We start from the raw sequence: 13,738 nt of genomic DNA, 5'->3' as shown, positions 1-13,738 counted from the left end.
TAGTGATTTAGTGAATTTTCTGTTTGTTTCACATGAGCAAATATAAGGCTTATTATGGAAGACAAACCATAAATGCAGATATGGATCCCAGAAGATCCTAATCTTGCTTCAGAGAAATTGAAGCATGTATGTTCACCAACTTGAAATAATTGTTCTGTCATAAATAATTAGAATTTGAATTCCACAAAAACTGGGCATACGAGACAAAGCATAAAGTATCTTTGACTCTTGATATGGGTGCTAATATGCCACATTTAACACCAAGGATGAAGGGTTTTCAGTCTGTTCTCTTGTTAATTCACATTCAGCTGGTATCTTTTCTTTATTTCCTGTCTTTTCCCATTTTAGAATTCCATTGATTTACAAGGAGGAACAAGCCTATCCTATGAAGAAGGCCTCTGTGTGTGTGTGTGTGTGTATGTGTGTGTACAAAATTATTATGCAAATAACTAAATAAATAAAGACTATCTCTCTATGACAGATTAAGTTAATTACATTTATTTTAAATATAATGTGATCCCATATGTATTGCAAATAATGTAACACAAAGAAAAAAAAAACAGTTTTCTTTTTTTTTTTTTTTCATTTTGTTTCACTGCTAGTGAGGACAGTCCAATTAAAAGAAGCCACTGGTAAACACCCTGGCTTGAAGGTCCATGCTGAAGCTGGCCTGTGTAAAGATTCCTTGTTGTATTAGCTTGACTGAACTTTGTTTCCTCCTGACACCCCGGTGCTTGCCAGCATATGTGTGTGTAATTATGAGTGTGTGACCTTCTACTGTTTGCCACTTAAATAGCTTTTCCCTTGCCTTTTGCCAGCTGTACTAAGTGATGTTTCCAGGTATATTTTTGGTTCTGTCAGCAGTTTAAGTATCAGAACATAACTTTGTGTTTTAAAGGATTCCTTTCTTTTCTTGTTGAATTTCTTATCCTGTGCTTGACAATAACTCACCATAAATCTAGTATATAATCTTACAATTACTTATACTTCAACATTTTTCCAATTTAATTTAGTTTCCACATATGTATATGTCCATGCAAATAAAGAGAGATAAGGTGCATGTTAAATGTATAAGACAAATTCATTGAAGTAAGCACTTCATAATTGACTTATTCCTTTGTGCTCCTACTTTGGTAATCTGATCTGCCTATAATGTGTGGAGTAGGTCAACATTGACAGATTATTTTATACTCTCAGCATGACGAAGAGGAAAATCAGAACCTCTTAAAGATTCAGTGCTGTCTTCTATAAAGTTAATTTCCATTGGAACTTGTGTAAACATATTTTGGTTTATGACTCTTGTTTATCCTTGTTTGTTTACTTATGTCTTCATAAATGAGTTCAAATTACTCTAAATAGTGATTCAAACTTTGAAATAATGTGTTCCAGGTTTTAATTAATTTAGAAACAATATCGTAGACATGTGACATGTGTGGCTTGCCAAATCATAGTGAACGTTGCTTTTACTTTCTATTATCCTTTTTTCTTTTTCCTTCCTTCCTTCTCTCTCCTTCCTTTCTTTCTTTCTTTCTTTCTTTCTTTCTTTCTTTCTTTCTTTCTTTCTTTCTTTCTTTCTTTCTTTCTTTCTTCCTTCCTTCCTTCCTCTCTCTCTCTCTCTCTCTCTCTCTCTCTTTCTTTCTTTGCTCTCGATGGTACTTTTCTTATTTCTCTGAAGGTTATTTGAAGTGGAACTACAAATGATAGCCTTGGTTTTGATATCTAATAATTGCAATTTCCAGATGCAATGGTTTTGGCCATATTCTAGTAGGTGATGTATTCAGAATCTCATTTTTCTGAATGCAGAGAGATGGGACTTTCTGTGCTGGAAGCAGGTAGCAGAGGAAGCTGCACTGTAGCCTTTATGTATTTGTAGAATTTCTCCTGATCAAAGATCTACCTCTGAATTATTGAAAAGGATTTAATACTTGGGGCACATCTAATCTATGCTGGCAATTCTACAATAATTTTCAAACTTTCCCCCCAATGACTCAATCTAGTTGTAATGGACACGAGTAAAACAGTGAATGAATTGTTGTATCTTTAGTTCAAGGAATAATAATTTGGGAATCTCATGTTTGTTATCATTTGTGTTAAAACATCAACTTTATTGCATGTCAGACTCATAATTAATATTTTATCTTAAGTGCTACAATCTTTCTTAGTTTCATTCATTTTTTTCATTTAGTTTTAAAGAATTACTTTTCTGCTTTAGGTTTGATTTTATTTCTTTTTCCATAATGAAAGATAAGATAAAGTAAAATAACACAGACGTTGGACAAGGCAAGCCAATAAAAGTAAAAGTTCCCCACGAAAAGGCCTTTGACTCAGAGAGCCACTTGATTATATACTTGGAGTCCCATAGAAAACACTAAACTGAAAGTAAGTAAAATATGTACATTATCCTGGCTGCTTGCTGTTTGTGTCTATGAGCTCATAACAGCTTTGCTCCATTGAGATAGAGGGCCTTGTTCTCTTGATAATCTCCAGTGTGCTTCGTGCTCACACTCTTTCCACCTCCTCTCCACTTCTGCAAGGTTATCTGGACTCTGCGGGGAGGGATTTGATGGAGATCCCATTTAGAGCCCATTCGGAGCAGTGTGTTCTAAGCTCTCTCTCTCTCTCTCTCTCTCTCTCTCTCTCTCTCTCTCTCTCTCTCTCTCTCTCTCTCATTCTCTCTCTCCTTCTTTCTCTCCATCTCCTTCTACGTCTCCCTCCCTTCTTTGCATTTGCTCCAATCTGCTGCAGATGGAAGCTTCTCTGAGGATGGAGGAATAAGGCGCTGACTTATTGATATAGCAGAATATCATTAGGAGTTCTTGTTATACTGATCTCTCACCTGCTTACTTAGAATCATACCAAGATATTTTATATTATTTGTGCCTATGGTAAAGGGTGTTGTTTCTCTAGTTTCTTTCTTGGTCTGTTTATCATTTGCATAAAGGGCTACCAATTTATTTGATGTATTTTTGTATCTGGCCACTTTGCTGAAGATGTTTATCAGCTGTAAGGGTTCTGTGGTAGAATTTTTGAGGTCACTTACTTATACTATCGTATCATCTGCTAATAGTGATATTTTGAATTCTTCCTTTCTAATTTGTATTGCTTTCAACTCCTTTAGTTGTTATATTGTTCTGGCTAGAAATTCAAGTAATAATTTGATTAGATAGGAAGAGAATGGGTAGCCTTGTCTTGTCCCTAATTTTAGTAGAATCGTTTTATGTTTCTTTCCATTTACTTTGATTAGATATGTACCTGGTACCCACCATTTCTGTAATACTTTTAATGTGAAGGGGTGGTAGATTTTGTCAAAGGCTTTTTCAGCATCTAATTATATGATTATGTGAGTTTTCCTTTAAGTTTGTTTATATGATGGATTATGGTGATGGATTTTCATAAATTTAACCATCCCTGCATCTCTGGGAAGGTCCAAATGGATCAAGAACATCAACTTAAAGCTGGATACACTAAATCACAAGGAAGAACAAGTGGGAAATAGCTTTGAAGTTATTGATGCGGAGAAAATTTGTGAACAGAACACCAATGGCTCAGGCTCTAAGGTCAATACTTACTTACTCAGTTATGTCCATAGCACCTTTAATTGTTTTTTGTTTGTTTGTTTGTTTGTTTGTTTGTTTGAGATAGGGTTTCTCTGTATATCCCTGGCTGTCCTGGAACTCATTTTGTAGACCAGGCTGGACTTGAACTCAGAAATCCACCTGCCTCTGCCTCCAGAGTGCTGGGATTAAAGGCATGCGCCACCGAGCCCAGCTCTTTTTTTTTTTTTTTTAAGCAGCTTTAATTGTAATAGCCAGAAACTGGAAGCAATATAGATGTCCCTAAACTGAAGAATGGATAAAGAAAAGTGGTAATTCTCCACAATGGAATAATATTCAACTATTAAAAATCGAGACATCATAAATGTTACAAGCAACTGGATGCAACTTGAGAATATTATCCTGAGTGAAGTAACCTGGATATTAAGTGGATATTAGCTGTAAAATTCAGGATATCCATGCTACCCTCCATAGTCTCAAAGAAGCTTAATAAGAATGAAGATGTAAGTGAAGATGCTTGAATCTCACTAAGAAGGGGGATTAAAATAGTCATAAGAGGTAGATGGAGGGAAGGAATGAGGTAGGAGAGGTGATAGGAAGAAGACTGGTGGGGGGAACTTTGGATGAAATGGAGGAGCAGGAGATATGACCAAATGGCAATGAGAGTGAATGGTAATCTGCAACTGATGGAGGTGAGAAGGTGGGTGACATCTTCAGGATGACACAGAGATTTGGGATAAGGAAGACATCCAAGAATCAATGAGAGTGATCATAGTTGTGACTCAGAACCTTAATAATATGGAACCTGAAGAGTAGTCAGGCAGGAATCCTAGTGAAATGAAAATGATACTCACCCACCCACAAAATTTTGACCCAAATTTATCCTGTTTACAAAAAATTCAGGGGTAATAGAGGGAGCAGAGACTGAGGAAAAAAGAACTGGCCAACCAATAACTGAGCTGGCTTGAGACCGATTCCATTGGCAAACACCAATCTCTGACACTGTAAAGGATACTCTGTTATGTTTTCAGATAGAAGCCTGGTATGCTTGTGCTCTGAGTGGCCCCACTCAACAGTTGACTCTCACAGATGCAGACACCTATATAGCCAAGTAGTGTATGGAGCTTGGGAACCCTTATAGAACATCAGGAAAAAGGATCACATACCCCGAAATGAAGAGGAAATCCACATGAATACCCAAAGTCAATCTGGATCCTTGGGGCTCTCAAAGACTGAGTCGCCAACCAAAGAACATTCATTGGCTGGCCATAGTCCTTCCTGCTCATGCGTAGCAGATGTGCAGCTTAGTCTTCATGTGGGGTCTGAACAACTGTCATGCGGTCTATACCTCACAGCAGCAGCTGTTGCCTGTACGTGGGTTATTATCTTCTATATGAGCAGCCTTGTTTTCCCTCAGTGGGACAGGATGCGCTTAGCCTCTCAGATTTGATGTTCCTGGGAGGAGGGGTTCCCCAGGCTCCACTCTCCACTCCGAAGAGAGAGTTTGGAATGGGGCAAAGGATTTTGGGAGGAGGTGACTGGAAGTAGACAGCAGTATGTAAAGTGAATTAAAAAATATCATTAGGAGATGTTTCGTTTCCCCTTTTTCATTTATTTATTTTTATTTATTTACTTTTGTTGTTGTTTTATTTGATTTAACCTTAAGACTCTGGACTATCTTGTTTTTGGTTATTGTCACCCAAGAAGTATCAGGTGTGAGTTCCATTTCACAGTGTAGGTCCTAAGTTAAATCAGATATTGGCTGGTCATTCCAAGTTTTGTGCCATCAATGCCCTAGCATATACTGTTGGTAGGACATCATTGCCACTCAAAGGTTTTGTGGATAGGTTGGCAGCTTTTGTTTTCTTTTTGGTACCCTTTAGCTTATCTTCCCATACCAAAAACACTAGAAGGTGAGAGTGATGGTGCTATGTAGCCATCAGCAGGACCACTTTATGCTGATTGAATTTTACGTGTGTGTGTGAGAGTGTGTTTTCAACAATGGAGTCTTGGACTTTTATAGAGAAGAAACTATTACTAACTGTCAGCATTGTTTGGAGATTTCCTATGAACTTCTTTAGCCATCAACTCCATGGATTATAACCCATTCCTGGCACAGGAGGTTTGGATTGTTGACAAGAGATGGACAGTTGGGACTCTGTTCCCTCATTGGAGACTTCAAGAATTTCACCTTCCTAAATTTTAGGAGATTTCTACATCACTAACTTATCTACCTGAATTCCCTTTCTCAACCTCGTCTCCATCCTATTTTCCACACAATCCCATCTCTCTCCATCACCCCTGTCCACCAATAAAATTTATTTTGTTTCTCTTTGCCATAGGGATCCATCTATCTCCCTTTCTCTATACCTCACCTATCTGTGTACACAGATTGTAGCTTGGTTATCATTTATGCAAATATTCACATATAGTAAGTAAATAAACACTATATTTATTTTATTTTTCTCCATCTGGATGACCTCACTCAGGGTGCTTTAAATTCTCTTTTAATCCATTCAGCTGTAAATTTCATTTTTTAACAGCTCAATAACATTTCACTGTGTAAATGTACCACCTTTTCTTTATCTATTCTAGATTGTTTCCAGTTTCTGACTATTATGGATAAAGCAGCAATGGCCATGGTTGAATAAATTATCATTTTAGTAGGATAAAATGTCCTTTGGATATATGCCCAAGAATGGAATAGCTGAATCTTGAGGTAGATTAATTCTGAGCTTACTGAGGAACTATCATATTTATTTCCATATTAGCTGTATAAGTTTGCACTTCTACCAACAGTGCAGGAGTGTTTCCCTTATACCACATCTTCACCAGCATGAGCTGTTGCTTGTGTTGTTTATCTTAGGCATTCTGACACATATAAGATGGAATCCCAAAGCACTTTTGCTTTGTATGTCCTAGATGACTAAGAATGTTGAACATTTCTTTCAGTGTTTTTAAGACATTTCAGTTTCCTCTATAGAGATTTCTTTGTTTGGACCTGTATCCAGATTTTTGATTGGGATTTTTTTTTTTTTTGGCTAAATAGTTTTTTGAATTGTTATATAGTTTAGATGTTACTCACCTATCAGATGTGGAGTTGATAAAAATCTTTTATCACTCTTTAGGCTGTTTATTTGTTTAAAAGATAATTTACAGATAAGTTTACCTTATGAATGTGGATACAAAACTACTGAATAGAAGCTTTGCAAACTGAATCTAAGAGTACCTGTAAATAAATGGTCATCCGCCATGATCAAGTAGGCTCCATTCCAGAGATACAAGGATGGTTTGGTACAAGGAAATCAAGAAAGATAATATACTATATAAAACAAACTAAAACACATGCCTGCACTCATGATCTCATTAGATGCAGAAAAGGCCTTTGATGGATTCCAACACCTCTTCTTGATAAATGTTAAGGAGAGATTAGGGATACAAAGGAGATATGTACACACAATATAGGCATTTCACAGCAAACCCCTTGCCAATGTCAACTCAAATTGAGAAAAACTTAAAACAATTCTACTAAAATCAGGAACAAGATATAATTGTCCTCTCTCTTCCTATCTATTCTATATAACACTTGAAGTATTAGCTAGAACAACAACACAACTAAAGGAGATCAAAGAGTTATACCTCCATTGCTCTTAGTGAATTCTGAATAACCTAGACACCTAGGCAGAGGTGAGGAGAGAGCAGGTTTTCCATTTTCTTCTCAGTAAGTGGTGCTCAGCCAGCAAGTGATTGCAGTCATGCTTTGATTTAAATGGAAATATTTGCTTATATTAAACATGGAAGTTTTCCTCAGATCTCAATTGTCTGTAAATTGCTGTCAAGAAAACTTGAAATCTCTGCTTCATTCTGTAATATGTGAGAATTTTCCTATAGTTTAATTCAGTGACTTGTGTTTTAAATTTCTGGGAATCGATTGGTACATGAATGACTGTGTGTGTTTGCGTACATGAGTGTATATGTGTTTGTGTGTGCATGTGTATGCATATGTGCTTAGAAACTGTGTTCAAGTACATAGCCTTAAACACCATTTTGGTTGACATTCATGTGGATTATCACTATCCAGTGAGTGTCCAGTGAAATTTAACCTCTGCCATAGTAAATATAAACGAATTGATGGTCAAAATCTATAAGTATTAATCTTTATAACAGGATCAACCTTGGATTCTGTAATATTTTTACAGAAAACTTTGTTTGCCTTTATTATGTTATTCATAGGTTTGTTCTACAAGCATTAATTTTAGATAGTCAAATACCTGTAATTTCATATTAAGACATAAAGTAGTCAGTATGTTACATAGTGAATTGATTACTGTGTCTAAAAAAGTCATGCTTTAATCCAAAAAGGGGAAAATTGAAAGTTCTGGTATATGCTTCACTATATTTACAGGACACAATAATTATTTAATTCAAACTTTTAGTTGGGTCATTACTGGTTAAATGAAGTAAATTTTATGGACAGAATTAAACAAGATTAGTTTTAGTTAGTCTATGAAAAGATTAACTTAAAACTTAAAATTGTAGTCTATGAATAAAAAGATATAGGTATACATTTATGAGTAATTAATATATATTTAACTTTATTTTAATTGATTTTTCTATTCTGAATGATAATGAAAATTAGCACATGTGTCAGCACATCAATGTAACACACAATCGCATAAAGAGATGTTGTCATTGACCATTCATCCTCTAGACACGCACATTTCTAAATTTGTGTGGGTAAAACCTGAAATGACCTTTATTTTGACAACCAAATGATTTATCAAAGAGAAAATAACTCAAAAGAACAATCCTGTCTTATAAAAGTAGAAACCACAGAATCAAGATATGACATTATTGAAAGAAATTGTTAGGAATTACAAAGTTTGGATATTTCTTTTCTATAAATCATAGAAACCTTGGTTGGTATTATGCAGGACTTCTTTAATCTCATTCAGCACTTTGAGGTAGAGGCAAACTCATCTGCATGATTCTGAAACCAGAGTGGTCTACATAGCCTGGTCCTGGCCAATGGAAGTTATATAGTGAGACTCTGTCTCAAAGAAATAGAAACAACCCTAACACTCAAAATACAGAAAATAAGATTTATATACTGTAGTTATTTAACTATAAAAAAATCAGACTTTCAAAGAATGTTTAATGGCTGCTTATTTTTTTAAAAATCTCTATGTATATGTCCATAGAAAGTTAATAGAAATTTAAATAGCCACTACAAGTGGTTAACATGGTACTACATAATTATATAAAACTTTATGTGATAACCAAATGGATACTTTTAATTCTCTTTCTAAAGTTCATTTAACCTAAGTAATCTATGTGTGAGGCCTAGCAAAGACGAGATTTTTAGACACAAAACAGCAATGTTATAGAAGTAAAGTTAAATAATAAATAAAAAGTGTCCAGAAAAACTGAAAGAATTTTTTTCCTTGTCATATAATGGGTATCTCAAGGTAATTGGGTATTCCACTGAGTGTTGAAATTAGAACACATTTGGAGGCTTCTGACAGTGCTCAGATTTTGTTTTCATCCTCTGAGATACTGCGATTCACTAGGGAAACCTAGCATTCCAAATGTGTTAGGAAATACATAATGTGTCAACACATTGTGACATGGGAGTGATGCTCAGAAAAGCTGTTTGGGGCTATTAATAACACAAAGGCATCTCATTCTAATAGTAGGGAAAATAGGAGAATATTCTCAGATTGGCTTCCTTGTTTCCTTCTTTCCTACCCTACTCTTTTGTGTCTTACTTATTCTGCCACTTTTCTCTTTTCTTTCCTTCCCTGTCTTCATATTTTGCTCCTGTTATGTTATTTCCATAGTAAGTGATATAATGTCTTATATTTGGGATGCTTTGTGTTGAATTTTTTCCTCCAAGTAGTTATTTTCACAATAGTTATTTCCATTTTTTTTTAAGACTGACTGCATCAATGTTTCTTTCACGTTGCTACTGTAATAAATATTAAGGCTGTTGCTTATGTTAAGAATGAAAGAATGTTCTACAAATGTCATGAACATGCAACACATTGGTTCCAAAAATGTTTAAACAAATTTTGTTTTCTAAATCTGTTTGATAAAGGAAGGAACAAATAGATAAGCAGTTTTAGCTAGAAGTTTCATGGGCTCTAGAGAATACCCTACTATATTATTCTACTAAAGGAATATAGCAAAAAAAGAAAAAAAAATTACTCCTAATGACACATATTGCTTTACCCATACAAACAGTGTCACTCAACTTTTATGAAAGACACTTCTTGCTGAAGATAGTAATTAACAAAAAAGTCTGTCAAATAGATAATGTACAGGAAGTGAGAAACTTAAGAGTATTCTGCACTAAATGGGATGTCTGTATCTATTCTTTCTCAAGGTTCAAGGATCCATGATGAAGAGGAGGCATAAAGGATGTACAAGCCAGAGGTAGTGGATAACACAAAGGAAACTGTAGCTCTTAGGTACAACAGAGGTGACACACCTATGAACTCACATGTAAGACAGGCACATGTTCAAGCCAGCCAGAAAGCATTGAGGAGGAGAAATGGACAGAAAGCCTTGTCCATGGCCAAGATGTTTAATATTGATACCTGATGATAAGGAGGAAAATCAGTTTTCTAAAGTGGAGTGTCACTGAGTATATCAGCCACACTAAAGGGCAGCCTCTATGACCAGGAGTAGCAGGTAAACATAAACACACACACACACACACACACACACACACACACAGAGAGAGAGAGGGAGAGAGAGAGAGAGAGAGAGAGAGAGAGAGAGAGAGAGAGAGAGAGGAAGCAGGAGGAGGAGGAGGAGAGGATGAAGTCGCTGAATTTGCATGGGTAGGAAGGAGGTCAGAACTGGAAAGTGGTGGGCAAGAGAAAATGCAATAAAAATATACAAAAAAGTCAAATTTAAAAAAAGGAGAAAGAAAAGAGATAAGTGAACCCGACCTTGTCACCACACTTGCAAAGTTTGGCAATGTGCATCTGTATCAATAGGCATCGTGTTTCCCTCATAGTGAGATCATTAAGCACTCTATTGTAATATCACAGTCATTAACTAGGCCATCAGATTGTGTTTAACATGTATTAGCTTCTTTACATTAGCTGTTCATCACTTGATTCCTTAAGGCTAAAGCACCATAGATAAGGTACACATAGATAGGTTTAGAACCATTATGCATATCATGTCCCCGCTGTTCCTTAATGGATACATCACCACAAATTGAAAACTTGGTACAGGCACTGAGTTATTTCTGTTTTTATCAACAAACATTGTGGAAGAGAGATTTTGAAACCTGCCTGGTAGTAGACTTATCACAGCAGTCGCTAACAGAAGTGTACATGAGTAATGTGATAGTTGACAAGGTGACCCCCTGATTGTGATGTCAGTAATCACAAACGGATGAGACCTCAGAGCACTATTGTCACCTAAGTTTTGTGAGGCAAAAGAAAGTTATAAGGGATTTTGCTCCCCTTGAGCAGATTGCTTTTCATTTAGTTTGCTTTTCCATTATTATTTTAAACTGAAATTAATTTATTTCTTCAATCACATCTTGAATATGCTAACATATGTCAATGTGTCCAATTTCATTGAACTATTTGCATTTGTTCTATTTTAGTCCTATTGACTATATTGATCTCATTCTACTCCTCAAACAACATAGCCAAAAATATGCTATCCCATTTCAGAAACTGAAACCTCTGGGTGAAGGTTAATTACAAGGTTTCTCAATGAAACAACTGAAAAGAGACAATGATCAATTGAAAATAGTCCTAACATGGCTGTCTGCATTCTCCTTCACACCATAAGGGTGGAATTACAAGCCACAGATGCCAGTTCTCAGTCACCCATGCCAGCTGGGGGTGCATTTACTCCCACTGTTTGGAGCAACTTGGATTTGAAGCTTGCTTAACTACCCTTGTATTCTGAGGGCTCTGCTTGCAGCAGGGATTTGAGATCCAAACACTTCCTTAGTTATGAAGATGGGCTCAGTTTATAATTATAGTGACTCAAGTAATACATACTTAACTTTCATATAGTAAGAAATAGAAATGTTGTCATCATTTGAGCTAGGAACATGACAGTTACCCTCCCCCCGTACTCTGGCACTTTTCAGGGGCAGTCTAGCTATTTGCTATTCCACAGTTGCTTCAGGAGTCTGCCATAGCAGCTGGTCCTTCTCTGATGGCCAGGCTTCCAGGAAACAGCCGAGCTAAGGCATAACCTAAAACAATAAACTCAATCTTATTAACACATTACTGCCCCTTCCCACTTTCCCCTATTCCTTTCCAGAGAGCATCTGTGATACTGGTCTTCATTTCACATGCACAGAGTCACTTCTAAAGTTCACAGCTTCCTGCTTATTTTACTATTCTCTATTTTAAAATGTGTTTTTTTCACACATTCATCTGGCAATCTCTCAGATAGAGGTATTGTCTACCATTTTTAGGTTTACTCATCCTCTATTATTTGTGGAGGATGTAATTCAAGACCTTCAGTGGACGCTTGGGACTATAAATAGGGTGAGGCCTGTGTGTCCTATTTTTATTTTTCTACATATGCATACTTATGATAAAAAATTACTCAGCACAATTCAAGCGGAGCAAAAATTAATAATTTCAATAATAAAACAATCATAAGCATATACTCTAATAAAAGCTTTGTGAATATAGACTCTCTTCTCTCTCAAAATATTTTACTTTGCTCTTCATTTCTCTAATGCTGACGATAGGTAGTTAAATGCCTGACACCTGAAATGAAGGCCCTTCTGTGTACATGCCACCATGAACATGTTCAATCTCATCTATTCATGGATGCCAACCTGAGTCCTACCTGGTTCATACTTGCATGAGTGATGAAGACAAGTAAATGACATTGTTACTGCTCAGGGACAGTTGCTTGATTTAAGCACTGTTAATGTGATAACCAATCAAGAAGACCTCACAGATATGGATCCTATCTCAGGTATGAGTCGTGTACCAAATAGGACTAGTGGGATGATGTGTCCTGTCACTGTGCTACTAAACGCAGCATGAAGTTTAAAAGTTTTCTCCGGGATTTCTCATTCGTAATTCTCAGATCATGGTTGACCATGGTTCATTGAAATCACAGTAAGGAAATCAGTGCATAATTTGTCTGGTGAGAATGTGTGGCTTGCATTTTGGGCAGGTAGCAATATGCCTGAGTGAATATAGAAAAATTAGAAAAACTTGGAATACTGCAAGAGCCTCAGAACCACACAACTTTAGTAACTTCTTCACTTGCTGGATAGAGCAATGCTCTACATTCTTGCGTTATGATGGGAGAATTTATGCTTTTTCTAGAATATGATTGATTTTTTCTGAATACTTGTTCTATTTAAATAATCATGCCTTCCACTTACTTTTGGTACTTATCCATCACTAGTAACAAGGATTTCAAGATGCTTGGGACACCATTGTTTACTTCACAACTTTATTTACTCAAATACATATATATTAAGTTTTACAATTTGCTATTAAAACACACACACACATATATATGTGTGTGTGTGTGTCAAGGAACTGTTAATGCATGTTCTTTTCCTCCCTCTGTGAACTAGGCTTTGAATATGGTACATAAGTACTGTGCCACTGAATCACACTCTCTGCTTTGTTTTGTTTTTAAGTTATTTTATTTTTAATTAATTTTTTACACTCCACATCCCATTCCCCAGCTCCCCCATCCACCCTCTGACTGTTCCATGTTCCACACCTCCTCTCCATCCCACCCCGTCTCCACGTGGATGACCCCACCCCCCACCCCACCAAACCTCTAAACTTCATGGGGCCTCCAATCTCTTGAGGGCTAGGCACATCATCTCTGAATGAACACAGACCCAGAAGTCCTTTACTGTATGCGTGTTGGGGGCCTCATATTAGCTTTTGTATGCTGTCTGTTTGGTGGTCCAGTGTTTGAAAGATCTCAGGGGTCCAGATAAATTAGAACTGCTGCTGGTCCTCCTTCAGCTGTTTAAGTGAGCTTGGCACATTCAACAGAAAGGAAATTATGCCCGGTAATAGAAACTAGGTAATTCTGAGGATTTAAAAAAGGTTCTACTACCACCGTTTTGATTGAGCAGACTTGTTTCTTGACTACATTCTTCATCATCTTATTCTTATACATACAGACAAGCATAGCTGTCACTCCTCATCAAG

The 13,738-nt window shown here is 36.4% G+C and overlaps 1 long non-coding RNA gene across 1 annotated transcript in view; it reads left to right on the top strand.

Moving 5' to 3' along the window:
* The window catches only part of LOC110310124, a 106,504-nt gene that overhangs the window by 55,772 nt on the left and 36,994 nt on the right, over positions 1–13,738 (top strand). The gene's annotated exons all lie outside the window — the stretch shown is intronic.

The sequence above is a fragment of the Mus caroli genome, chromosome 15 (genome assembly GCF_900094665.2).
Source record: "Mus caroli chromosome 15, CAROLI_EIJ_v1.1, whole genome shotgun sequence".
Taxonomy (NCBI): domain Eukaryota; kingdom Metazoa; phylum Chordata; class Mammalia; order Rodentia; family Muridae; genus Mus; species Mus caroli.
Note: the sequence above shows the minus strand (reverse complement) of the source record. Positions and strands in the feature narration are given on the sequence as shown.